The sequence below is a fragment of the Magnolia sinica genome, chromosome 10, assembly GCF_029962835.1.
Source record: "Magnolia sinica isolate HGM2019 chromosome 10, MsV1, whole genome shotgun sequence".
NCBI lineage: Eukaryota > Viridiplantae > Streptophyta > Magnoliopsida > Magnoliales > Magnoliaceae > Magnolia > Magnolia sinica.
In genome coordinates this window covers 1635067-1649336 of record NC_080582.1, presented here as the reverse complement: position 1 = coordinate 1649336, position 14270 = coordinate 1635067, and the positions used below count along the sequence as shown (strand labels likewise).

Below are 14270 nucleotides of genomic sequence, written 5' to 3'. Positions count from 1 at the left end.
AGCATATCCATAGTTCAAGTGGACCATATCAGAGGAAACAGCAGGGATAATGACCATCCACCGTTGAAACCTTCCCAGGGTCCACAGCTATGTTCCATGGGCTACGGAGATATGGATGAAGGGAAAAAACAAATATCAGCTGGATTGAAAATTTCTATAACACCGAGGAAGTTTTCAATGGTACACATTTAATTTCTACTGTTTATGCTGTTGCGGTCTACTTCTAGCCTTGGATATGCTTCGATTTTGAGTTCGTACTCTTAAAATGTCACTGAAGAATAACAGATGGACCGCGTGGATAAGATACATGAATGTTGCGCCCACTTTTATAAAATGAAACCCTACTGCAAAGTTTTGAGAGTGGATTAAGTGGCAGCCGGGATCTGACTGTGGGGCTCACCGTGATGATGTGTCGTATATCCATTCTCTCCATCCATTTTTCCAGCTCATTTTAACTCATGGTCTAGAAATTTAATAAGATCAAAATCTCATGTGGACAACACCATAATAAACGGGGATGACTGAATGCCCACCATTATAAACTTTTTGGGTTTTATAATAAGCAGATCTGTAATGTTTTTTTCCATCCAACCCATTGGTACCGTTAACCATATCTGGATGGAGATAAAATACAAACATCAGCTTGATACAAAACTTTTGTGATACGTAGAAAGCTTTATTTTTTCACGCGCACACAAACCCACGCGCATTCTGAATCTCACCACCTATGGTTACTTCGAACCCTTTACCCAGTGTTGAAAATCTTTTGAGTCTATAGAAAGCTTCTAACTGGGACGCGGATTTCGGCCTTTCGCAAAAGTTCCTGTGCAAGGATGCTGGTGGGGCCCATCGAAATGTTTTTTAAAATCCACTCTGTTCATCTGTTTTGAGAACTCATTTTAGGACCTTTGACAAAAAAATAGGTGTATCTAACAATCGAGTAAGCCACACGAGAGGAAATAGTGGGAATTCAGTAAGCACCGTTGAAGCATTCTTATAGCCATAAAAGTTATGTATCAAGCTATATTTTTGGTGTTTTCACTTCATCCCATTTGAAATGGCCTTATAAACGGGTTGAATAGCATGTAAACATTAAGTTGGAGCCTAAGAAGGTTTCAACGGTGGGAATTTCTTTTCCTAATTTTCCCTCTTGTGTGACCCACTTGAGTTTTGTATCTACTTCATTTTTGGTCTCACGTCTTAAAATGAGCTGACAAAATGAATAGACGGAATGAATTTCTCACATACATTTCAGTTGGCCCCACCCAACATCATTGTGGATAAACTTCCTGCGAAATCCGCGTCCTTCACACGGTAACTTACGTTTTTTTTTCTCCGGTGATATGATCCAACCGTTATTTATATTTGCTTAATTTTTCCCATCGCGAAATAATGATAGGAGAAAGTGGATGGACAATATGAATATAAACCCCATTCATCAAGGTGGGGTAAAACCTAATCGGCTTCCAAAGGTTTTGGCCCGAAATGCTTTTGCACCGAGTCGGTGCAAAGGCATACGCGTTTTGGATCTTTCCACGCGTTTTCTTTACGACCGAGTTAAAGGGGAGAAGACAGTGCCTTTTCTCTTTGTTAGGTCTTTTCGTCCTCTATGTTTTTTTTTCCCTCAGTGTACCATGAGCACCGTTTGTAGGCAGAACTGATTAAGATCTTTGGCCCAACCATAGTCTATGTATTTTATCCATTCCGTTCACTCATTTTTTTCAAGATCATTTTATATAGTGAATCAAAAATTAGATAGATCCAAATCTGAGATGGACCACATGCTAAAAAAAGATTAGTAATTGATTGTCCATAATTAAAAAAATCCATTGGGGAGTACGAAAGTTTTGGGGAACATACATATATTGCTTTTGTCCAAATTCGTGCCACTTAATCTAAATGTTGGATGGAAAACAAACAGTACAGCGCATCCTAAGAAGTTTTTAATGATGGTTGTTTAGTGACCATTGTTTTTAATGGTACGGTCTTTAGACTTTGATCTACTTCATTTTTAGTATTTTCCTATAAAATGATCTGAAAAAAAATTGATGGACGGCATGGATTAACAAAACACGCATCAAGGTGAGCCCCATGGTCAAGGAAATATCCTATAACATGTTATACGAGAGAACACTTAATCCGCGGAGGGGTGACGCGTCCTCCGCTCTCATTAGCTTTTTCTTTTTTGCTTCGAGGGGCGACGTGTCCTCCATTCATGGACATTCATTAGCTTTTTCCTCTTTGTTTTTATCCTTTTGTTTTTAGGGAATTTTCCTCGTGGCCGCTTAACTTTTACGGGATGTACGAAAAATTCCTATTTTAAAATATTTCTGAAAACCCGCCCATAGTTTATGCCATTAGACATTAAACCGCTCGCTATTATTTACCTACACCAATGGTGCATTGTATTTTGAAATTGGCAAAACTACCCTTGCTTTACCACACTTGCAATCTCCCTTCGTTACAGTGGATTAACAACCCTTCATCGAGTTGACATTGGGTTAGGCTCAGGCAAGATGTATTGAGTTTGGTCTCGGGCTTAGGCTGTATAAACACCAACCCGATAAAGCTTAGGTCGGGCTAGAGTTAAGGTCTCGAGTTGCTCAACCCAACCTGAGCCTGGTCGATATATAAGTTATACATTATAATTGAGTGTGGATTGTCTGTGTTGAAGGCACAAGAAATTTAATTGCCGTTGGGTTTTATTGGTCCACATCATTTTTGATGGCTCAAGCTAATAAGATACACCGGATTTCTCTCTCCCAAATAGATGGGGTGCTACACAATACAACTTTTAAGGGAATAGTTGTCATATATTTTAACTTGTATGTTTAGGAAAAATGAAGTTATTTATGATAATAAAAAACTACATATATAATTAATAAAATTATAGGTACAAAAAAAAAAAAAAGACGTGGATGGAAAATGTATAGACTAATTTAATAACAAAAATATTAGCATGTATCAATCCCACCAACCCGACCAAGCCCGCTTAGATTGGGCTTGGGTTGAAAATTTCTAACCTGAGGTTGAGTTGGCTTGGGTTAGGGTTAAGGTATAGGAACCTTGGGTTGGGCTAGCTAGGGTTGTGCACCGACCCACCGGACTTTCAACCCTATTTCACATTTGCGCTACCCTAACTCCTGACCGTATGTGGGGCATACTTTATTGTTTCTGAGAAATCTAAGCCATTCAAATGTTTTTCCCGCTCACTTTAGTTTTGGATTCAAAAAATGAACTAGATTCAAAACACAAAGTGAGCCCCAATGTGAGCCCCAGATGGCCTCAGGAATTTTAAACGGTGGTTCTCATTCCCCACTGTTTCTTGTGAATTTGCTCGCCGGATCTTGTTATTGGCCTCATTTTCGGATCCAGTCCATAAAATGATATGGAAAAACGGATGGACAGGGTCGATTTCTCACGAACATCCTATGGCCCTAAAAATATTTCAACAGCGGACATTCAATTCTGAATGCTTCATGTTCATTTGGCCCGCTTGTGCTCAAAATTAGCCTCATTTTTTGTCCCACACCCTAAATTGAGTTGGAAAAACAGATGAACGGATTGGATTAACAAACATTATTATGGCCCACCAATGATCGAGCAACTCTCATCTCATGGAAAACACCCTGATCCTTGGCCCACTTGTGCTCAAAATTAGCCTCATTTTTTGTCCCACACCCTAAATTGAGTTGGAAAAACAGATGAACGGATTGGATTAACAAACATTATTATGGCCCACCAATGATCGAGCAACTCTCATCTCATGGAAAACACCCTGATCATAGCTCAAGTGGAGACTGAGCCGATATACCTCGTTTTAACACTTGAGGTCTTGGTATCGATCCCTAGTAGGGTGGCTAACAGTGCATGCACGGACAGTTGGTGTGTACTAATAAGCTGACAAAAAAAAAAAAAAAAACACTGTCATCCCCTGTACCTAATGTCTGCCAAACACTGGCTATGGCTGATTGGTTTAACTGCTATGCAAACGGACGCGGATTGCGTCCTACCTCTGCCCGTCTCCAGCTGGGAACGGTTTCATGTCAAATAAACATCATGGTGGGCCTTAGAAAAGTTTCAACAGCGGTAGTCATGATCATCGCTGCTTCCTGCGGTGCAGTCCACTTGAGCCTTGTATCATCCTCAAGTTTGAGCTTATAGTCTAAAATGATACAAAAAAAAATTGGATGGATGGTGTGGATATGACCCATACATCAAGATGGCCATTCAATGCTGCTGCCGGTTCCCAACTGGACACATGCCGGGTAGGACGCGTGCAAACTTAACCCTGACCATAGGCGGGCCCACTTTTATGTTGTTAGAAATCCACCCCGTCCATCTGTTTTCTCAACTCATTTTAGTGTACGGGTATAAAACTAAGGATCTAAAGCTAAAAGTGGTGCCACGATGGCCTGGAGATGTTTCAAACGGTGGCCTTTCCATCTCACTCTTTCCCGTCATATAGCCCACTAGAGCTTGGTATTGATTTCATTTTTTGGTTCATGTTATAAAATGATCTGGAAAAAATAGATGGACGATTAGAATTTTTAAAAGTATCACGTGGCTCCATGAATGTTTCAAGGGCGAGCATTTAACTTCCACTTTTTCATGTTCGTTTGGCCCACTTGAGGATTAGATCAGAAGAAATTTTCAGCCCATGCCACAAAATGAGATGATAAAACAGACGGAGTGGATTTGTCACAAAAATAATGGTGGGCTCCACCTAAGTTAAGCACTGGTTACAAGCCGGACTTAAATGTCCACCTAGCCTGTGACGTTGATAGTGGTGCCAACCCCACTCTAACTGTGCGTGAGGCCACGATTGATGGTTTTTGGAAACCCACCAAGTTCATCTTTTCTTCCAGCTCATTTTAGGACAGGAACCCATAAATGAAAAAGATCAGGAGCTGAAAATGAGCGTCACGATGTCCCAAGATATCTCAACAGCAATCGTTCACTATCACTTTTTTTCTATCGTGTGGCGTACTTAAGCTTCAGGTCTGCCTCATCCGTGGGGCGGTTCTCTAAAATGAACCGCAAAAACAAATAGCGCATGGGCTGCTGTACCACACACCAGTAACCTAACTGACAGAAGTGTCGTGCGAAGTGAGCGCTGACGCTCCATGAGCTCGAGTTGTACTAACGGTTCATGACCCCCACAATGGTGTATTTATCATATCCAAACTGTTCATCCATATGACGAGATCATTTTAGATATTGTTCTAAAAAATGAGTAATTTTCAAGGACCAAGTGAACCACATCATAAATAATAGTGGGACAATGATCCTCATGTGTCCTCGTGCAACGACATTCATGCAATCGATAAAATGACTAAAACGTTAGTGGAGGGAAATTCTGTAATTTGGAAAAGTTCAAGGTCAAACATTAATATCTGCAGTCAACTATGGTAAGACGGACTTTTGGGTAGTTAACAGTTGAATCTTTTAAGTATCAGTTATTGTAAGAGGCTGCGTGATATATATGAAATAGTTTGCCAGGTTGAGAAATAGTTTAAATGCAGGCGGTTTACGGTCCATAGTTAATAAAAGTCAGTCGGCTCAATGGAAATATAGCTTGTTTTATATGACGCATCTTGTACTCACATGTCGCAAATGCCTTTTGTCTTCCAGTGGTAAAATAATCATGAAGTCTCATGACATCATGCCAATACCAATTCAGACCGGAAATCACATCCGTACAGGGAGTTTTTTATAACTACATGTTAAAAAACCAAAAGTTTCGTACGGAGATTTAAATCAAAAAATAAAAGTGATTATGCCACGTGGCTACTAAATGTACAAGGTTTTCTTTTTTAATCAAAAATTTGAACTCATGACAAACGCAAATACACTTTTGGTATCAAAAAAATCTATGATAATACCATACACCCGGTCCATTAAAGTTCCTAATAAATTGTTGTCTCTTGATAATTTAGTGTTATCTTTCCTATGACTAATTAATTATCAAAATAGTCAACGATTCTATTGTACTATATTTCTATCCATTTATGGAAAAGCCAATAAAAAGGCGTTATATGAGAAATAAGAGTTGGATGAAAACATCTTTAATATACTTGTAGTGCTTTCTACATAATCATAGCTAACATAAATATAATTTGATTGGTCAATGGGTGGTCAATGAATGATGTAGCCAACCTTTTTAAGATCTAAAAAGATATCACAACAACAATCATTCTTATTTGAGATTCAGGTCTACCTCATCCGTGGGTCAGTTCTCTAAAATGAGCTACAAAAACAAATGGTCAGAGTGGATTTATAATAAACTTATTATGGCCCCATGGAGCGGATGGGCTACTGTACCACGCATCAGTAACCTAGCTGGCATGGAGAAGTCTCGTGCGAAGTGAGCACTGCCACGCTCCCTAAGCTCTGAGTTGTGCGAACGGTTCAAAGGAGATCAAAGTGACATGACCCCAAGATGATGTATTTATCATATCTAAACTGTTCATCCATATGATGAGATCACTCTATATATTGTTCTAAAAAATGAGTAATTTCCAATGCTCAAGTGAACCACACCACAAATAGTAGTAGGACAATGATCCTCATGTGTCCTTGTGCATTGACATTCATGGAAGCAAATTGGCTGGTGTATCACAAAGCAGCTATATAGCTGCTTCAGGCACGTGTCTTGCGAAGATGAGCACTCATGCTCCTCGAGCTCCAAGTTGTACGAACGGCTCAAAGGAGATCAAAGTTACATGAGCCTCATAGTGATGTATTTATTATATCTATTCCGTTCATCTATATTTAAATATTATTTTAAAACATTATCCAAAAAATGAATTATATCAAAAGATTATCTAGACCACACCACAAATAGCAGCGGAGAAAATAATTTTCACCGTTAAAAAATTCATAGGGCCCACCATAATGTTTATTTTCCATCCAATCTGTTAATAATGTCACAAAGATCTAGATGAAGAGGAAAAACAAATTTCATATTGATCCAAAATTTCTATAATCCCTAAAAGGGTTTCAATGGTAGACATTCAATCTCTCATTACTTTTTACAGTGTGGTCCACTCGATAGTTAGATCTGTCTTGTTTTTCGTTTCAAGCCTTAATACGAGCTCGTCAAATGGATGGACGGTTTGGATATAACACATACCTCGTGATCAGACCCACAGAACCTGCTGACATAAATACAACGGGTATATAGCTGGTGTGATGTGAGGTACACCAGCCAATCCGCTTCCGACATTCATGCAGTCGATGAAACGACTAAAACATTGGTAGAGGGAAGTTCTCTAATTTGGAAAAGTACAAAGTCAAATGTTAATATCTACGATCAACTAAGGGTAAGATGGACTTTTGGGTGGTTAACAGAATCTATTAAGCATCCGTTATTGTATGGGGCTGCCTAATGTATATGAAACAGTTTGCCAGGTTGAGAAATAGTTTAAATGGAGGCAATTTACGGTCGATAGCTAAAAAGGCAGTCGGCTCAATGGAAAAATAGCTTGTTTTTATATGACGCGTCTTATACTCACATGGTGCAGCTGCTTTTTGTCTTCCCGTGGTAAAATAATCATGAAGTCTCATGACATCATACCAATACCAATTCAGACGGGAAACCACAACAGTGCTGGGAGTTTCTTATAACTACGTAAGAAAAAACTAAAAGTTTCGTAAATTTAAATCAAAAAATAAAAGTGATTATATCACGTGGCCACCAAATGTACAAGTTTTTTTTAATCAAGAATTTGAACTCATAACAAACGCAAATATGATCGTGGCGTCCTATACTTTTGGTATAAAAGAAATCTACGCTGATGCAATACATCAAGTCCATTAATTTAGATAGTACTAATAGTTGGGACTACATGAATGGCCCATATATGGATTAAAGTTCGGAATAAATTGAGGTCTCTTGATAATTCATTGTTATGTTTCCAATGACTAATTAATTACCAAAGCAATGGTTCTAGTGGACCATATTTCTGTCCATTCCTGAAAAGTCATAAGAAGGCGTTACATGATAAATAAGAGTTAAATGAAAACATCTTCAATATACTTACAGTGCTTTTTGCATAATCATAACTAACATAAATATAATTTTACTAGTCAATAGGTGGTCAATGAGTAATGTGAACCATTCATATTCTCATCACTGCCATATAGAAGCTCTATTCTTATAACCATGCTTCATTGATCATTCTGACCAATGAATCTTGAATTGAATGTGAACAAAATATTCATCTTCATACCGTATCACACCTTCAACACCAGTTAGGTGATGTAGGGCGCTGTGGGGCCCACCATGATGTATGTGTTTTGTCCACACTGATCCACTCATTTAGAGCATGAGCCCGAAATCAAAAGCTAATCAAAATCTCAGACGGGCCTTTCTTTTCCCTTCATCTAGGTCTGTCCCTTCATCCAGGTCTTTGTGAAGGTTTCAATCGTGGATCCCACTATTTACTGTGGTTTGGTCCGCTGGAGTTTGGGATCAGCTTCATTTATGGGCTGAAGCCCTAAAATGAGCTGAAAATGAATAGCCCACGTGGATATAAAATACATACACCACGGTGGGCCCCACAGCATCCAATACCACGTAGCTAGGTGTTATTGGGTTCACCACCCAATCCAGAGCATGAACGGTTTACATCATAATTTAATATGACCGGGGAAAAATCTTGCAACTGTACCATATAGTGGTACTGTGGAACTGAACCATATCAAAACCCTGGCCAGCAAATAGTACTGGATATTGTACCAAAATTACGGTATATACGCGGTGGAGATCTCAACTCTGAACCATCTAAATACTCGGATCCAGGTTACATGCATCATTTACCAGAAATTATACTGGACGTATAAGCTCAACCTTCCGATCAGGATATCTAAGCGATCCAAAACGAATTCTTTTTAATTAGACATCAGTGTTATTTGATCATCAGAGATATCCCTCGTGACCTAACTCTGTGAGACCCAACGTGATGTATTATTTTTCATCCACACCGTCCATCGTTTTTCCAGTTCATTTTAGGTAGGGGTGTACATTGAGTCAAACCGAGTCGAGGTGGCCTCAGCTCGACTCTGCTCAGCCACTAGCTAACCTCAACTCAAACTCAGCTTGGCTCGATCCTAGATCCTGATTGGCAAGCTCGGCACGGTTTGATCAGCAGCTCAGGCCATTTTGACCTGAGTTCAAGCCAAGATCGAGCTGAGTTCGCCTGTACAACATTTTCACAAACACTTGGACTACACCTTTGAAATTTCATTGTATTTAAGACATCAACAATGGTTTTACAGATATTTTATCAAACACCTTCTAAGAAACATAAAAATCAAGGGAAAAAAATGATATTAGTTTCATATACATACCTCCCTTGCCATTGGTCACACTTCATTGGGTCATTTCATCAAACATTTCATGAGCAACATCAATATCAGAGTAACTGGGTTACTGAATTGGTTTGATTTGATTTCGATTCGAGTTGGGTTTGATCCGAGTCGAGTTGAGTTGGGGGAAGCTCGAACTCGGCTCGAACTCATCTTTGAGCTCAAAAAATCAGCTCAACCGTGGCCTTGAGAAGTTTTCAGCCCAAGAAGTTTTCAACGGTAGTTATTTCATTACCCCTGTGTTCCTGTGGTGTAGTCCATTTAAGCTTTGGATCTGGGTCATTTGTTGGTTCATGGCCTGAAATGAGCCGGAAAAACGGGTGGACCACGCAGATAAGACCCCACAGAGTCGGATCACCTGTGATATCGTTGATGAACTGTCTGCAGGCAATCCACATCCTTTTTTGGGTGTGGATATGACTAAAATACACTAGGTCCCACTCTTTGGAAGGTCTCGATTTAGAGTAGATGCCACGTCTAGATGAGATGAGGAGAGCTGTCCAAGCACTTGTGGTACAATGCTCCGCTTATCTTTCCCCTCGATGAGGGGGGAAGGTGGACGGGATCAAATTACGAGAATGCCCATGATTGTCCGCGAGAACTCGAAAATGACGTAAGTGGCAATGATTTCAGGAACGAGATGCTGGAAGGGTGGGCCATGACCAGTGCAATGACGAAATTATCCCTGCTCGACAGAAAGTTTCGAGATTGGATCTGCGGGCTTTTCCGTCATTTTCTTTTCGTGGAATTCGTGCCGGTTTTTGGATGCTCGTTCGTGCATGCCCCCCACTTCGACCGGACTGACAGAACTGAAAATCCCTCCAAAGTTAAATGACGGAAATACCCTTGGGCGTCCAAAGGTGGCATGGGCTTTATTCGGTGTGCCGTACCATCTTTTCCCGCCAAAAATATACTTCTGGAGGGCCCCACCACAATGTATGTGTTTCATCCATGTTGTCTGTCTATTTTTACAAATCAGTTTACAATGTGAGACCAAAAATGAGGTATACCCCAATCTCAAGTGGACCACATTACAGGAAACATTGTTGAACGAGCGTCGACCATTAAAAACATTTTGGAGGCCATAAAAGCTTTGGATCAATCTAATTTTTGTTTTTTCCCGTTAATCTGGGCCTGTATGACCTAATCAACAGATTGGATGTCAAATAAAAAGTACATTAGACCTTAGGAGAATTTTATTGGTGGATATCCAATAACTATTGTTTTTATGTGGTGTGGTCCACCTGGGATTTATATCTCTCTCATTTTTGGAATCAAGAACTAAAATGATCTTTAAAAATGGATGAACGGAATGGATGAAACACATACATCATGGTGGGGCCCACAGAGCACCAACCATCAGCTAGGGGGCCGCTGGCAAGGGGAGTAGCCAATCCGTTTCCTCAAACATTCTACTTTAGTTGATATCCTGTCCATGAAACAGTAAGCCCCACCATGAATATCATGTCACACAAACAATCCGGACAGTCCGCTGGTCAGATGGACGAAACCGTTGGAATCAATGGACAACCAATAGTCTGCTCAAGATAGAAGTGTGGCCCATTTAGAGATTTTATCATCATCTTTCTCTATAGGTATGATTCTCAGACTGGGACCCACAATTTTCACCGTACGGATGCTTAAAAAAAAAATTCATGGAGGTAGTAAACATGGTGTTGCACAGCTGAGCTGTGGTGCCATTACCAGTTACTCATCAGCACTCCTCACAGGGAAGCATTTGGACGCGGATTGCGTCCAACCCCCGCCCGTCTCTGGCCACGAACGGGAAGTTCTGTAGGCGGGCCCACCTTGATGTTTGTGTTTATCCATGCTGTTCATCCATTTTCTCAGATCATTTTAATATACAAATACAAAATTGAGTCAGATCCAACGCTCAAGTGGACCACACCACATATGACTCTTGCATTTAATGCAATCCAAGCTTATTATTTGTTGTGATTTCCTTGACCGTTAGATCTGACACATTTTTACATACATACCTTAAAATAATCTGATAGAAGGGATGAACGGCGTGGATGAACTGATACATCACGGTGGGCCCCCTTGCAGAACTGCCCGTTTGTGGCGAGGGACGGGCGGGATAGGACGGAATCCGCGTCCGAAGCATTTAGGCCCTGAAAATCTTCATATCGGGCTTCTGATTCTCTCAGATCCACCGTAGATGAGGTGGGGCCCATTGGATCAAATGGTACCGGTTAATGTGCACCAAACATCCAATTTGATCAAAGATAAAATGACAAAATAGAGGACAATACATGTGGGTCCCACATTAATTATTTGGGGTCTTCCACGCCCTGTTGGTGATATCATTTTGATAATTGGAGCAGATTTTTGGGTAATCCAGACCGTTGGTATGTTGTGTGCTGCCCTGTATGATCCTAGATACTAATCTTGAGACTTTCAATCGAATCTAGACCGTTGCTGTATCCCTACTTAAAATCTTATTTGGAGTCCACGAATTATCGGTAGGTTAAGATTGGCCTCTCGTGTAGATTTTGGAATTATGGGCCATCGACGGTGGGACACAGCTAACCGACCGTCCGGATTTCTGATCCATGGGCCCCACTAGTCTGGAACTAAAACCCAATGTAAAATGGACGCCGTTTGGCTAGTGACGCTGCCACCAGCCAGGTGGCTAGTGGTCGGTGCTATGTGGACCCCACCATGATGTATGTGTTTTATCCACGGCATCCATCCATTTTGAAAGATAATTTTAGAGCTTTATCCAAAAAATGAAATAAATTTAAATCTCAGGTGGACCACATCATGGGAAAACAGTATTGATTGAATGTCGACCATTAAAAACCTCCTAGGGACCACTGTAATGGTTATTTAACATCTAATCTGTTGATTATGTCATAAAGATTTGGATGAAGGGAAGAGAAAAATATCTACTTGATCCAAATTTTTTGTGGCCCCCTAGAAGTTTTTAATGGTGGGAGTTCAATCAACACTGTGTCGTCCAACTGAGCTTTATATCAACCTCATTTTTGAGTTCTTACTATAAAATGATCTGGAAGAATGGATGGACGGAATGGATGAAACACATACATTATGGTGGGTCCCAAAGAGCACCGACCACTAGCAATTGGCTAGTGGCTGCCAGGGTCAGCAGCCAATCCGTTTCCCTAAAATGCTGCTCGCAGCCGTGCATCTGCACGTGCTAGCAAGTGTACAAGATTCGAGGTGTTTGTCAGGTGAATCCCTCGGTAAGTGTACTTAACCTGAATATTAGAGATTTTGGGGCATGGAATGTTGCCCCATGGCGCCAGCTTGATGAATGGCCTAGACCTCGAACACGTGTGCCATGTCAGCACGTGCTGCCAGCTATCTGAAGATATGGAAATTGGATTTTTCTACTGCCACTACTTGAGACCTTGGAGTGGAAATCTTTAAACATTGATATCCACCGACGAATCTAAAGATCTTATTCTAATTTGTAATGATGAGATTAGAAATGTGGCCCCTTCAGGCCAACCATTCATGATTTCGATGGCCCTGGGTTGAGTGAAAGACAAGCTTTTCAGTAGGCCTGGCCAATTACGGCCCAACAAAAATAGCTTAAAATTTGGGCCTGGGACTTCTTGGCCGTACGATCCTCGCCATTGATGCCTCAGGTCCATGCGTTGATTTTTCTTTGTACGGGAGGGATGGGCCCATTTCATCTCAGCAGTTTTTCTAATCTATGATCTTAAGACTCGGGGACTGGAACTGATTTGTTGGACACTGAGTCGAGCCATGACTCAGCTGAGTCAGGGGGTGACTGGTCTGAGTCTGGCCTATTTTCAGTACTAGTGGTGCCGAACCAAATAGGAATCGACTGAGTCTATCTGAGTCGACTCGGACGAGTCATGGGTCCATAGTTTTTTGGCATGATCAATTACTGGGTCATGCAAGTATAGAGTTTGTTCAGGCTCTTTACTTCGTAATTGCGGGCCATAATTTGGATCATCAGGACGATTGATGTGGTGGGCCTCTACAAGAGTGGGGTTGCTGAAGAAAATCTCCTGGATTGGAGGATCCTAACCTCTCTCTCTCTCTTAAATTGATGGGCAAATAATAGAAGTTGAAAGAGCTACAACAGTGGTCCACTTTCGACAGAAGAAAGGCCAATATGGGAGTTTTAGGATTGTCCAATCTGAGGGATTAATATGGGGCATTCCCATCCATGGTGAGTCCCATCATATCAACCGTCTGTCCTAAAATAATGGGTCCCACGTGCTGAATCCAGAGTTTACCGAGTCCTAGTGCTGCTATTTCTCATCTATATGCCAACAACATGGGAAGAGATAATTGAGATTTTGGTTTTAGAAATAATAAATAATATTGAAATTTTCATTTCTTTGCCAAAACAAATTTAAAACAAAAATTAAGGAAAATTTATTTATTTTTTTCCTATAGTCCATGATTGAATAATGTAGGAGAAAACTTTTTATTTATAAGTATTTGCATATGGAGTATTCTTACTCGGAGAAATGGAGGTTGAGATGTTCAGTTTATATGTTCCAGTGGTACTTGTAATACACGCGTGCATGGCCGGAGACAAGCATAGGTAGTGTGGCTGTAGTAATGCTAAACGGTGCAACGGTCCTTGATGATCGAACAGTCAAATCATTGATTTAGCCATTTAAAACGTTTGAAATTTAATATCAATGTTTAGAAACATTTCACAAACATTCTAAGGTATTGATGATGACCAGCTGGTAATGGTCCACACCCCAAATACTATATAAACTAGAGCTCATTGAGTGACTTGAATCCTATTTTAACTTGGTATCAATTATTTATTTATTTATTTATTTTTTAGCTTCCAATATTATTTGTGAAACATTTTTCAACATAAAGAGGCCAGGAAAAACATGGGGAGAAATGTTCGC

The 14270-nt window shown here is 40.4% G+C and overlaps 1 protein-coding gene and 1 long non-coding RNA gene across 3 annotated transcripts in view; one reads left to right on the top strand and one right to left on the bottom strand.

Annotated features, from left to right (window-relative positions):
- The window catches only part of LOC131257730 (uncharacterized), an 85594-nt gene that overhangs the window by 11953 nt on the left and 59371 nt on the right, over window positions 1–14270 (top strand). The window lies entirely within an intron of this gene.
- Window positions 1–14270, bottom strand: part of LOC131257718 (putative disease resistance protein At1g50180) — a 123301-nt gene that overhangs the window by 88446 nt on the left and 20585 nt on the right. The window lies entirely within an intron of this gene.